The sequence below is a fragment of the Globicephala melas genome, chromosome 4, assembly GCF_963455315.2.
Source record: "Globicephala melas chromosome 4, mGloMel1.2, whole genome shotgun sequence".
NCBI lineage: Eukaryota > Metazoa > Chordata > Mammalia > Artiodactyla > Delphinidae > Globicephala > Globicephala melas.
In genome coordinates, this window is record NC_083317.1 from 117,943,062 (window position 1) to 117,956,189 (window position 13,128).

Genomic DNA, 13,128 nt, shown 5'->3' on the forward strand with positions numbered 1-13,128 from the left:
AGGTGGTCAGTGACTTTAATCATACGTGAGATTTAGTCAGATACGTAGTTTGGAAAACCATCTTGTCATCTGGGGCAAGTCAATTCTTTCCATTGCTGAGAGAAAAGTTATATGGAGTTCTGCTTTACATCATGCTCGCTGTCACACCCCAATTCCAGTCCAGCAAATCTTATTGGCCTTAATTTTATGCCCAGAAACTGAACAGTTCTCATTATGTCCACCATTTCCACACTGGTCAAAATCACCATGATCCTGTCCAAGGGTTATGCAATTATATCCTAATTGGTCTCTCTACTTTTGTCCTTGTTTTCTTCTACTCTAATCTCTATAGGAACCAGAATGATGCTTTTAAAACCCACCAGACCATGCCGTCCCTCTGTTAAAAACATTCCAAAGACTCCATTTTTCATAGAATATAAACCAAAGCCCTTACAATTGCTTGTAAAGGACCTATACTATTTTCCCCATTGCCTCTCTGGGTCAATCTTCTATTATGTTCCCCATCACTCATTCTGCTCTGCCCACATTGGCCTCCTTGACTCACAGTCTTTACACATACCATTGCTTCTTTCCTGGACACTCATCCTCAGATCTGCACTTGATTCTCATCTTCATTATATATAAAGTTTTTATTTAAAGATTACTGTCTTGATAGGAACAGTCCTACCACCCTATTTAAAATCACAAAACAATGTTAAAGTTTAAAAAGTCAGGTAAAGGACTTCTTGTTTCAACTCCAACATATAAAGAGTTTGGAATTCATCCCTCCCTTCCTTACAATAAGAAAAAGCTGAACAAATTGGCTTTTGATAAAAACTTGGATGCACCAGAGAACCGAGGTTGCAGGGCAAACCACCACTTTAAATTTTGGAGAGAAATTCATCCAAAAAGACACAGCTGGTATCTGCTTACCTGGAAGCAGAAGATGCAGAAGCCACAAACAGATAGGAGTACTTATAATTTTTATGAATTTTTAGTGATTGAGTATGAACCAGCATACTAGTGAGAAACTCCTGGGGGCCACAGTCTAGAAGAACTCCTACAATTTCTTGGCCTTTACCTCCAGGGATTCCACCAGGTTCTCACTGTGAGGATCTGAGAAAGATTCCCTTGTGGCTCTGGCATGAAGAGTGTACATATAATCATTGCAGAATATGAGCTTTCTCCATAACAAAGGTCTATTCTCCAAGGGAAGGTCTCTTCTCCAAGGGAAGACATTTTTTCAGAGCTTTATTCCAGTTGGGAGAAGAGCCTTCCTTCCACTTCTGTCTCTTATAGCCTTCTGGCTCACCTAATGGAAGGAAAAGCATTAAAAATATGGGTTAGATCTTCAAGAAAACAAATTTGAAACTCTGGAGCCAGGAAAAGGAATGGGGGGGATGAACAACAACAACAACAAAATCTATACCATGGGAGAAACAGTTGTAAAGATTCCAGCCAAGACATAAGCCCACTAAAAGACTAAGAGTCAGAAGAGTATAAAATCCCCCCCACCCCACATACACACGCTGTAACATCACATTAACAGAGGGCTCCAGTATAAAAACAGTAAATTACAGCTGAAAGAGCTACAAAACACACACGCTCACTTATGAGGAGTACTTAGGAAAACTCAAAAATAAAGAGGAGAGACTGCAGGGTGGTGGCGGGGGGACAAGGTCACTAGAGGATGCTAAAGCCTCTACAGCAAACAGGAAACAAAAAGCAACTCATCGCCAGATTAACACAAATCCTTACATTAAAGGCCTAATTCTATGAATTTCTATTACTAGATAGAATTTGTCCTGCTTTGAACAAAAAAAATTTGCAAGGCATGCCAAGAGGCAAGAAGAAACACTGTCTCAAGAGACAAAGCAGTCATCAGAACCAGACTCAGATGTGACATATATATTGGAATTATCAGTTAGAGAATTTAAAATAACTCTTATTAATATGTTAAAGAGTCTAGTGGAACAAGTAGACAATGTGCAAGCACATATGGATAATAGAAGCAGAGAGGTGGAAATGCTAAAAAAGAATCAAAATAAAATGCTAGGAAAAAACAACAACAACTCTGTAACAGAAATGAAGAATGTCTTTGGTAAGCACATCAGTATACTTGACACAGCCAAAGAAAGAATTAGTGAGCTTGAAGAAAAGTCAATAAAAACTCACCTCATTGAAATGCAAAGAGAAAAAAGATGAAAGTAAAAACAAAAACAACTGACAAGACATCCAAGAACTGTGGGAAAATGTCAAAAGGTATAACATACATGCAATCACAATACCTGAGAGAAAAGAGAAAACAAAAAAGAAAAAAGTAATTGAAGTAACAACAGTCAAGAACAGATATCAAACTACAGACCCAAGAATCTCAAAGAACTTCAAATTGGATAAATACTAAAACAGTCAGAACCACACCCTGACTTACTATGCTCAATTTTTCAGAAAACCAAAGACTAAAAGAAAATTCCAGAAAGAAGCTAGAGCAAAACCAAACAAACAAAACAATATGAAACAAACCTTACTTACAGAGGAAAACAACTTCTCATCAGATAGAATGTAAGCAAGAAGAGAATAGAGTAAAATATATAAAGTATTGAAAGAAACAAAAAAACAACATAGAATTCTATATCCAGTAAAATTATTCTTCAAAAGAAGAGCGATAAAGCCTTTCTCAGACAAATGAAAACTAAAGGAATTCATTGCCAGCAGACCTCCCCTGCAAAACATGTTAAAATAAGTTCTTCAGACAAAAAAAAAAAAGATATAGGTCAGAAACTTGGATCTACATAAAGAAAGAGTGTCTGAGGAGAAATAAATGAAGGTAAAATAAAGTATTTATATTTCTTATTTTTCATTGACCTAAAAGATAACTTAAAAAAAATAGTAATAACATAAGGAGTGATTACAACATATGATGTTGTATCATTGAAACGAATGATAGAAATGTCACAAAGAACAGGAGGGAGGAATTGGGAATATTCCTTTGTAAGGTAACTATCTACATATAAAGGATATAGTGTTTCCTGTTTCTTCTCTTCCCAGCTTCTTTCAAACCCACTCCAGTCAGGTTTTTCACCTCCATCAGTTCACCAAAAATGATCTCTCCAAGTCATCAGTAAGCTTCATGTTCCTAAATCTAATGGTAAATGTTTAACCCTCATCTTACTTGACCTATAAGCAACTTTTGACTCAGTAGATCACTCTCTCCTCTTTGACATATCTTCTTCACTTGGCTTCCCAGATATGACAGTGTTCTGTTTTGTTTCGTTTTTTTTCTCTTACTTCTCTAGTTACTTCCTGTCAATCTCTTCTGTTGGTCTACCTCTCCTCTAGACCTCAGCTCTCAATCCTTGCTTATTTTCTCTTCTCTTAGAAATCCTCCCTAGTACCAAACTCCAGATTCACATACACATCTGCCTTCTTGACATGTCCATGCAGCTGTATGACAGATATTTCAAATCCAGTCTGCCTCAACTTGTTCCACCTTTCCAGCATTAATTGATGGCAACTCAATATTTCTATTCACTCAGGCCAAAAACTTAGAGTGTATTTATTCCTCTTTCTTCCACATCCTACATCTAATCTCTGAGGAAATTCTGTTGATTCTACCTTCAAAATACAACCAGAATCCAACCACTTCTTACCCCTTCCTCTACTGCCAAACTGGTTGAACCAAAATTATCTCTCCTCTGTGTTACTGCAATTGCCTCCCAGCTCATTGCTTCTTTTGTCTCATTGCTTCTTTTGTCTCATTGCTTCTTTTACTTACTCCCCACCTTTTGTTTTCAACACAACGTGAGAGTGATCCTTTTAGATATAAGTCATATTGTGTCACTCCTCTGCTCAGAACCCTGCAATAGTTCTGCATTGTACTAAGAGTAAAGGCCAATGTCCTTGTAGTGGTCTGCAAGGGCCTACCTGATCTGGCCCTCAGGACTCACCTTGTGTCTTACCACCATCCTCCATACTTGCCCTGATTCAGCCACACTGGCCTCTTGGATCTTCTCAAACATTCCAGAAATAGCCTTTGTTCATGCTGTTCTCTCTGCCTGGAATGATCTTTCCCCAAATATCCACATAGCTTATTCTTTACCACATTCCAAGTTCCCCTAGTGCCATCTTCTCAATGAAGCTGACTTGACCGTCATATCTAATATTTCAGCCTCACCCCAAACACTCACTCTTGATTCCTTTACCCTCCTGTTATGTTTCTGTATCATACTCATCTCCTTGCACTGTACTACACTACTTATTTATTTGTTATGATTATTGTTTATTGTCTGTCTCCCCCCATTAAGATATGTTAAAAAACAAAATTTGGCTGAATAAATATAAAGATCTAATTGTCCCTATTTAATGATTCATGAATGGGGCAGCATCCCATCTAACAAATATAAAGAAGTTCCAAAGAGCTGCATATAAAATGGAAGATTTTATATGCAGAAGGAGACAGGATAGGGAATTTATTAGCAAAGAGTAGATTGTTTCAGGTAAAGTCAGCTTCCTTTGGGGAATGACAGGTGTCTATCTGGTGGATTACCTCACTGGTGCTGACCAAGAAATTTCTGACTAACTGGTTAAGATTACGTTCCTGAAAGAGGCTGAAACTGCAATTAGGATAGGTACTAATTATTGGTTTGGTGACATGGGCTTAGCACAAGTGGCTCCATTTGGGGCCTGTTTTCTCTCTCTCTTTTGTTTTTTTTAAACAGATATAAGCTCCATAAAGTCAGAGATCTTCTTTGCTTGTTTACTGGTGTATTCCAAGTACCTGGAACATTAAGTCTACAATAACAGAATAAATTTCATATATCTCAGTCCCTTTTCAATCCCTTTTTACTAAATTTAACTTTGATATGAAGAATACCAGCATCAGCCTTTTGAAATTTTGAAAATTCCAATGTTTCTGGCAAAAATATTGTGGATAATATATTTATAATTGGTATACAGTGTTCTCTTAAAGAAGATATCCAGGAAATTTCATTTTAGTTAGTTCAAGTATAACTAGATTTGTTTTAGGAAACTGATTAACTTTTGCTTATGGATAGTTAATTGTTTAACTTCTCGCTGCCATAAGGCTTACAGCTACATTTTTGGAAATATATAAAACTCTTTGGTATGTCATTTTTTTGTTTTGGATTTGCCTCAATCATGCTTTATTTTATGTTTTTGCTATTGAAGTCCCTTTTTAAAAATATTCATTATAAGAATAATATTGAGGGCTTCCCTGGTGGCGCAGTGGTTGAGAGTCCGCCTGCTGATGCAGGGGACACGGGTTCGTGCCCCGGTCCGGGAAGATCCCACATGCCGCGGAGCGGCTGGGCCCGTGAGCCATGGCCGCTGAGCCTGCGCGTCCGGAGCCTGTGCTCCGCAACGGGAGAGGCCACAACAGTGAGACGCCCGTGTAACGCCAAAAAAAAAAAAAAAAAAGAATAATATTGATGATAAGGAGGAATATAGTTTGTGCTATGTAAAGTTTGAGTTGTCAGCTTTGGACAAACAAGTGGAGGTATCTCCTAGATATGTGGACCCCCAATCTGAAGCTTCTTCAGTAAAGAGATTAGAACTAAAGATACTGACTAGGGGTTGGCATAATATAGAATGTACCACAATTGATAGCATGGGGAATGTCTTAGGGAAGTCTCCCCAGAAGCAGATAAGGATTCATGAGCAAGTGATTTATTAAAAAAGTACTTCTAGAAAAAAATCAGCATGGCAGAGAGAGAAACAGGACAGGGAAGGGGAAGGCACCAAATAAGGGTACAATTTTAGGCAAAGTACTGACCTCTGTCCCGTGAAACCTTTGAAGCTTAAATGTTATTTCAGTATTTGCCTTGCATAAAGACAAGGGAGCCAGACTGTCTTATTTCTGTGTAAGTCAGTCTTAGCTCTGGGCTGCCCCCAGGGTACATACACTCTCAGGTACTTTTGGATCTCTGCACAAGAGGCCAAAGTGCTTCTAATAGCCTTCAGGAAGTCCTTTGAAGAAGAGTGTAAATGCCAACCATTAAGAGCAAAGCACAGGGGCTTCCCTGGTGGTGCAGTGGTTGGGAGTCCGCCTGCCGATGCGGGGGACACGGGTTCGTGCCCCGGTCCGGGAGGATCCCACATGCCGCAGAGCGGCTGGGCCCATGAGCCATGGCCGCTGGGCCTGCGCGTCCGGAGCCTGTGCTCTGCAGCGGGAGAGGCCGCAGCGGTGAGAGGCCCGCGTACCGCAAAAAAAAAAAAAAAAAAAAAAAGAGCAAAGCACAGAGAAGCCAAAGAATGAGTGTACAACACCCATAGGAAGGAACTAAGGGAGTTTAGGCAATGCACCAACAGTACCTGCCACACAGGGCTTTTGAGATCATCCAAGGTAAGTGGAATAAGCAGGGGCCAAGGGCAGAACACTGAACCAAAGAATGAAACCGGGAATGTAGGAGAGATCTGGAAGGGCCAGAAGGGGAGAGGAGGAGAGAGAGGAGTCAAGTCTAACTCCTGGTTAACTCCAATAAATTGAGGACATAAATCTGTTCATTAAACGTGGAATGACCTTTGGCTAGAGCAGTTACGGGGTGACGATGGGAGCAAAAATCAGATTTGCTGTGAGTTTCAGAGAAAATGAAAAGTAAGAAATTGGTGGCACCAACTGTAGACTAGTTTCTCAAAAAGGCTGCCTGTGATAGGAATGGAACTACAAGATCATACCTGAGGTGTTGGGGGAGAAAGTGATGGGGCTTATAAATTAGGAGAGGTTCGAGCATGTTTATAAGCTGAGTAGAATTCCACCGTAAAGAATTTAGTAAAGGCTCAACAAAACTTATTGAAGCAATAATGCTTTTACACTGTCAGCACTTCCTCACTCATACACTCTTCAGCCACCTCTAATCTGATTTTCACCATCCTTACTCTTTTTACCTCTTCCTTTCTTACTGCATCACCACATCTTGCAATACCTAACCATCATGTGGAGTCCTTTCTCAGTAAATTCAACCCTCTAATCTGTAAACTCTCAGCACTTTATTTAAATGCAAATCTCATATGTCATTTCCTATTCTACACTGATTTTGTATTTATCTCTTCTAAAAGGAAAGCAGCCTACAGTCAGAAAAACATGTTCTTTTATGGTTTTATCCTCAACAGTGATTCAATAGACCACATTGCTCAAAACAAGTCCTCTATATCTTTTTGTTGATTTGAATTAAATTAATGCTAACTGTAAGGGGGAAAGAAAAGATGTATTTAGTTTAGATATTTCCCTAATAACAAAGACATGGACTCTTGAGAACTTCTTCTCAAATCTTCTTCTAGCTCTAATATGCATGTTGATGACTTTATTAAGGGTGGGGTGTGGAGGGGGTGATATCATACAGTATACACTAATACAGTCAGGTAGTTGGTGATGCATTGTGTCTTCTTGGCTTCTTTTATAATAGTTTCTTATTGCTGCTGCAGCAAGTTCCCACCAACTTAGTGGTTTAAATTAACATAAATTTATTATCATACACTTCTGTAGATCTGAAGCCAAAATCAGTTATTCTGGGCTAAAATTAAAGGTATTGGCAGTGCTGTGTTTTTTTCTGGAGGCTCTAGGGAACAATCAATTCCTTACCTTTTACAGTTTCTAGAGGCTGCCCACATTTCTTCCATCCTTGTCCCATATAGCATCACCTTTTCCACCTTTGTTTCCATCATTTCATGGTCTTATCTCTGAATTTGACCCTCTCGACTCTCATAAGGACTCTTGGGATTACACTGGGCCACCTGGATATTCTAGGATAATCTCCCCATTTTAAGATCCTTAAATTAATCACATCAGCAAAGTTCCCTTCTGCCATACAAGGTAAAATATTCTCAGGTTGTGGATAGGTTGCAGGGGGCACCATTATTCTGCCTACCACAGTCTCCAAGTTTGTTTTTGTTAGTTTGTAGGTTTTTCCCAGTACAAATTATACACAGAAATCATGAAATCATCAATTTACTGAAATCTCTATTGCCAAGTAAGGACAATACCAATTTTATCAATGAAATCAAGTTAGCCAAAGCAACATTAATTTATAATAACATAGATTACAAAAATGGAAGTAAGAGAGTTCCCTGGTGGTCCAGTGGTAAAGAATCTGCCTTACAATGCAGGGGATGCAGGTTCGATCCCTGGTCAGGGAACTAAGATCCCACATGCCACAGGGCAACTAAGCCCACATGCCACAACTACTGAGGTCGTGGCGCCCCTCAACTAGAGAGCCTGCGTGCTGCAAACTACAGAGCCCACACGCCCTGGAGCCTATGCACCACAGCTAGAGAGAAGCCTGTGCACTGCAACAAAGATCCCGCATGCCTCAAGGAAGATCCCATGTGCCTCAACTAAGATCTGATGCAGGGCTTCCCTGGTGGCACAGTGGTTGAGAGTCCGCCTGCCGATGCAGGGGATACGGGTTCGTGCCCCGGTCCGGGAAGATCCCACATGCCGCGGAGCGGCTGGGCCCGTGAGCCATGGCCGCTGAGCCTGCGCATCCGGAGCCTGTGCTCCGCAACGGGAGAGGCCACAACAGTGAGAGGCCTGCGTACCGCAAAACAAAAAAAAGACCTGATGCAGCCAAAAATAAATAAATAATAAATAAATAAATCTAAAAAAAAAATGGAAGCAAAATCTATCAGAGTGATACGTGAAATTTAATCCTTGATTCCTAGGATTACCTAACAAAAGGTACATGCTTTTTTTTTTTTGCCCCCAGCTATGTTTTATGTACCTACCTATCTTTTTTCTTTGTATATTATTATTTCACAATTTTAAATATGTTTGTCCATGCTCTGCAAGGACTGAGGCTTAAGAAATCTTAAGCTATTAGACTGGAAAGGGAATAAGTGTTACAATCTTCTCTCTATGACCTTTTGTAATTTATAAGTCCAAATGGACTGAACAATACTGAATAGTTAATTCATGCTGTGTTTAAGCCCCTATGCTTGCATGTTTTACACCCTAATTATTATGAATTCCTTCCTTGTGCAAATCTTTGATTCCCCAACCTAAATCAGCTTAATACAGACTCATATGCTCCAATTATGGTGATATCTTTCTCTTAACCTTGGCAGAAGGAGCATTATAGTAGGTCAAAAAGTATCTTTGAGTTTCATTGAGAAATTAACCCATAAGGGAATTGTGCTCATGGTAGTAGTGTTAATTAGTTTCACCAAGAACATATTTTGTGGCTTATTTAACATTCAGATGCTCTCTACATTTAAATAAAAATATATGCCCTAATATGCTAAAACCACTCAAATGTGATTTTTATTTAATGATTTTTTGCCTTGTGACTCAAGTAATTAGCACATTGCTCATTTTGACTAATTAAGAAAAAATAACTGTCACCACACCTCAGTGAGTCATGCTGGTGGTGTTTCCTCAGTTATAGATAGAGAAACTGGAGAGTAAGAGGTTTTTTTCACTAAACACTGAGAAGAGGATGAGACAAGAAGAGTTCCTAGAATTTGAAACCTGAGATAACCAACCCTTGAAAATATTCTGTCCAAAGTCCTTGGGCTACAATGAAAAGAATATGGCAGATGGTTTGAATTAAGACAGACTAAAGCAAATAGTTTTGTTCATGTATGCTCTATATAGATTCCCATCACACATTCTAATTACTAAGATAGGACACAGTGATGGGTGTGTCCACTGGAAGATGTGAATATTGTGGATCTGATCATTGCACCCATTAGTCTGATCCCATATTAGAAGAAAAATTAGAAATGGCGTATTCTCTATGTGCTGGGAACAGTGTGTATATGCTGTCTTCCATCCTCATGGGGGAAAAAAATACTTTAAAACTAAGATTTCAGAATGAAGAAAATGGCTTTTTGGACAAGTATCAAAACCTTCACTGAATTTTTTAAAACTCTTTTTTAGAGCTTTTGTACCAACTACTCATAATTTTAAATGTCTTCCTGAAAGTTTGAAGCAATTCCTCTTCTTGAATCTAGTACATAAAAATAAGATTTGAATGAAAAATATACAACTGACCTTATAGAAATGTCTCATGAATATCAAGTAGTCATTGAATAGCAATGACCACTCTTCTTACATCCTTTTTTTTTTTTTTCTCCAGCCCTGTTTGTTTCTCTCTTTTGTGTGCATTCCTAGAAGTAAGATTTTGAGCCAAAGCAAATGCACAATTTGTGTTCTGATACACATCAATACACTGCCTTCCAGAGAGATTGTAAAAATTAATATCCCCATCACTAATTAATAAGAATGCCTATTTCTCTCACTAAGTATTAGAAAACACTATACTCTTTGCTTATATAAGAGAAAAAAAATGACATCTCAATTTTTTTTTAATTTTCATGTATTTGTTTATTAGTATGCTCCAAGATTTTTCCTATGATTTTATTTGTATTTTTCTTATATAAATTGTTTATATTTAAACCTTGATCATTTTTCTATTGCTGTGATCTGTTTTTCATATTTGTTTTTAAAAGTGCTTTACATATTATTATGCTTATGAATTTTGCTTATATTGTTTAAAAATAATATTCCTATTTTCTGTTTGTCAACTATATTTAAATATTAAATCTTTTTTGCTTATTTTTATTCAGATGTTTTGAGTTTTATGTGGACAAACTTGATAGCTCTTTATATTTTATGATTTGAGGGACAAGATTAGAAATAGAAATTACCAAGGTTATAAGAACACTCAACCATGCTTTCTTTTTCGACTTACCTATTAATTCTTTTACTAGTGAGATTTGATACAGCCAACTGTACATTCCTTTTGAGGTTAATAAAAAGTGCTTGGTGATATTATCTTTCAATCTATAGAAGAAGTTCCTTCTTTTCTTCTTACAGCACCAAGGATTCTGCGAAGGTGCTTCAGAAAAAGAATAAAGGGAAAGGAAAAACAAAGAGCTGGATTCTGCTCTCTCATCCCTTCTTCCAGCAGAAGAGCTCCGTACACTGGGAATTTTTTTTAATATAATTTTACCTGAAGAGATGTTTTGCTAAAACTTTTTAAAGTTAAAAACTATTCTCCAAAAAATGATTGACAATAAAACTTTTACATTGGAATATAAATTTTTCTTGATACATGGGCTCTTCACAAAGGTCTTTTTTTTTTTTCTTTTTTTTTTGGCTGCCTTGGGTCTTTGTTGCTGCGCACGGGCTTTCTCTAGTTGCGGCGAGAGGGGGCTACTCTTCGTTGCAGTGTGCGGGCTTCCCATTGCAGTGGCTTTTCAGGTTATGGAGCATGGGCTCTAGGTGCACAGGCTTCAGTAGTTGCAGCACATGGGCTCAGTATTTGTGGTGCACGGGGTTAGTTGCTCCATGGCATGGGGGATCTTCCCGGACCAGGGATCGAACCCATGTCCCCTGCATTGGCAGGTGAATTCTTAACCACTGCACCACAAAGGAAGTTCCACAAAGGTCTTTTTTTGCAACCTTAGGAGTTCATGGCTATTCATACACTGGCATCTGATCTTGCAGGGTGTGAGGGGCACAACTAAGCCTGATAGAGACTCAGCAACCAGCATCTTTAGAACCCTTATTTTTCCCTACCCCCAGCCCACTGACCCCTCACCATACTATTTTCAAATGTGGCTGAACCTAATTAAAAGCAAAAGCAGTATTCCTGCACTGCTTCATAACCTGCTAAGAGCTCTAGAATGGTAAATATAAAGAAAGCTGTCTGGGCCAGCTAATTAACCTCTCTGTTTTCTTCATTAGTAAGTATAATAATACTACTTTAGAAGGTAATTGTGAGGATTAAATGCGATGGTGTAAAGCACTGGCAGAGGACCTGAAATATAATGTGCTCAACAAAACATGGTGGTTTATTCTGACTGTGACCTGATTTTCTGGCAGTGGTGACATGGATTGATCTTAGGTCCATGTGATCCCCAGGCCTAGTGACCCATGTCCTCTGGGACATTAAAAGCTTTACACTTTTCTTCCTTATATTCAGTAGTCCCCGCCCAAAGTGTCAGTTCTCCAGCCCTTGGTCCTACAATACCATTATCTCTCAGATGCTACATTTAAACTCGAACTGAAAAATCTCCCCTCTCCTTCAAATCCTAAATCCTTCCATGGTACCCTCTGGAAATGCTCTGCCACATTCAATAAATTCCAGAGTCAGCATTTTCTTCCAATCTTTCATTACCATCTTTTCATCTCTTATCTCACTCTTATCTTGTTCCTATATCTTCTTTTGCCCCATCTCCAGATGTGACTTTTCAAAAAGTGATGCTGTTTGTAAGTCTGGTGCGGGAAGTTGAGTAAATAACATGCTTTAGTTTATAACATGCTGTCATTGTTGTTTTGTGGGAAGCTTCACTATCTTGTAATGTTATTTTTCCCCTCATCCTTGGTCTCTCTGCTTCTAATATATTTGATACGTATTTTTAATCATCATAAATGGGATATATATATATATATATATTTAATTTTGCTATAGACCTCACTCAACCCAACCCAATACTGTTTTTAACTATTGCATGGCATTTCAATATGTATCCCTTCTCTTTTCTTCTGCGTTCCTCTAGCGATAGAGTGATGGACAACTGGGCTGCCCCCATCTCCTCAATATTATTAACAACACTGTAGTGAACATCCTTGAGCATCTTCCTTCATAGAGAAGTGCCATAATTCTGGGGTATATGCTCCAAGTAGTGTTGTAGGGCTATAGAACATTACAGGTGTATTTAAGTTCAGTAAGTATTGCCATACTGCTTTTCAGAATAGCTACACCACTCACCAATACTCCATACACATCCCCGCCTCTCCGCATCCTTGCAAACCCTTGGTATCATACTATTTTCTAATTTTTGCAGCATGAGGTTTTATTTTCACTGTATCTCTCTTCTTTGTACTGAGCTTGAGCATATCTTCACATACTTTTTACCTATACAGGCTTCCTTTTCTGTGAGTTGCCTGTTCATATCTTTTGCTCATTGTTGTATCAGATATTGGTGTTTTCCTTGAAGGAGTTCCTTGTGCATTCTACATTAGTCTCTTACTGGTTGTAGAGATTACAACATCTTCTCCAGTGAGTCAGCCATTTGATAACCTCTCTGAGGAATACTTTGTTGAATAGAAATCTTTTGGTAGAGTCAAAACCATTGAATTTGCCTCTGGTTTATAAATTCTGAGGTTGCTAAAGAGGTCTTTCTTAA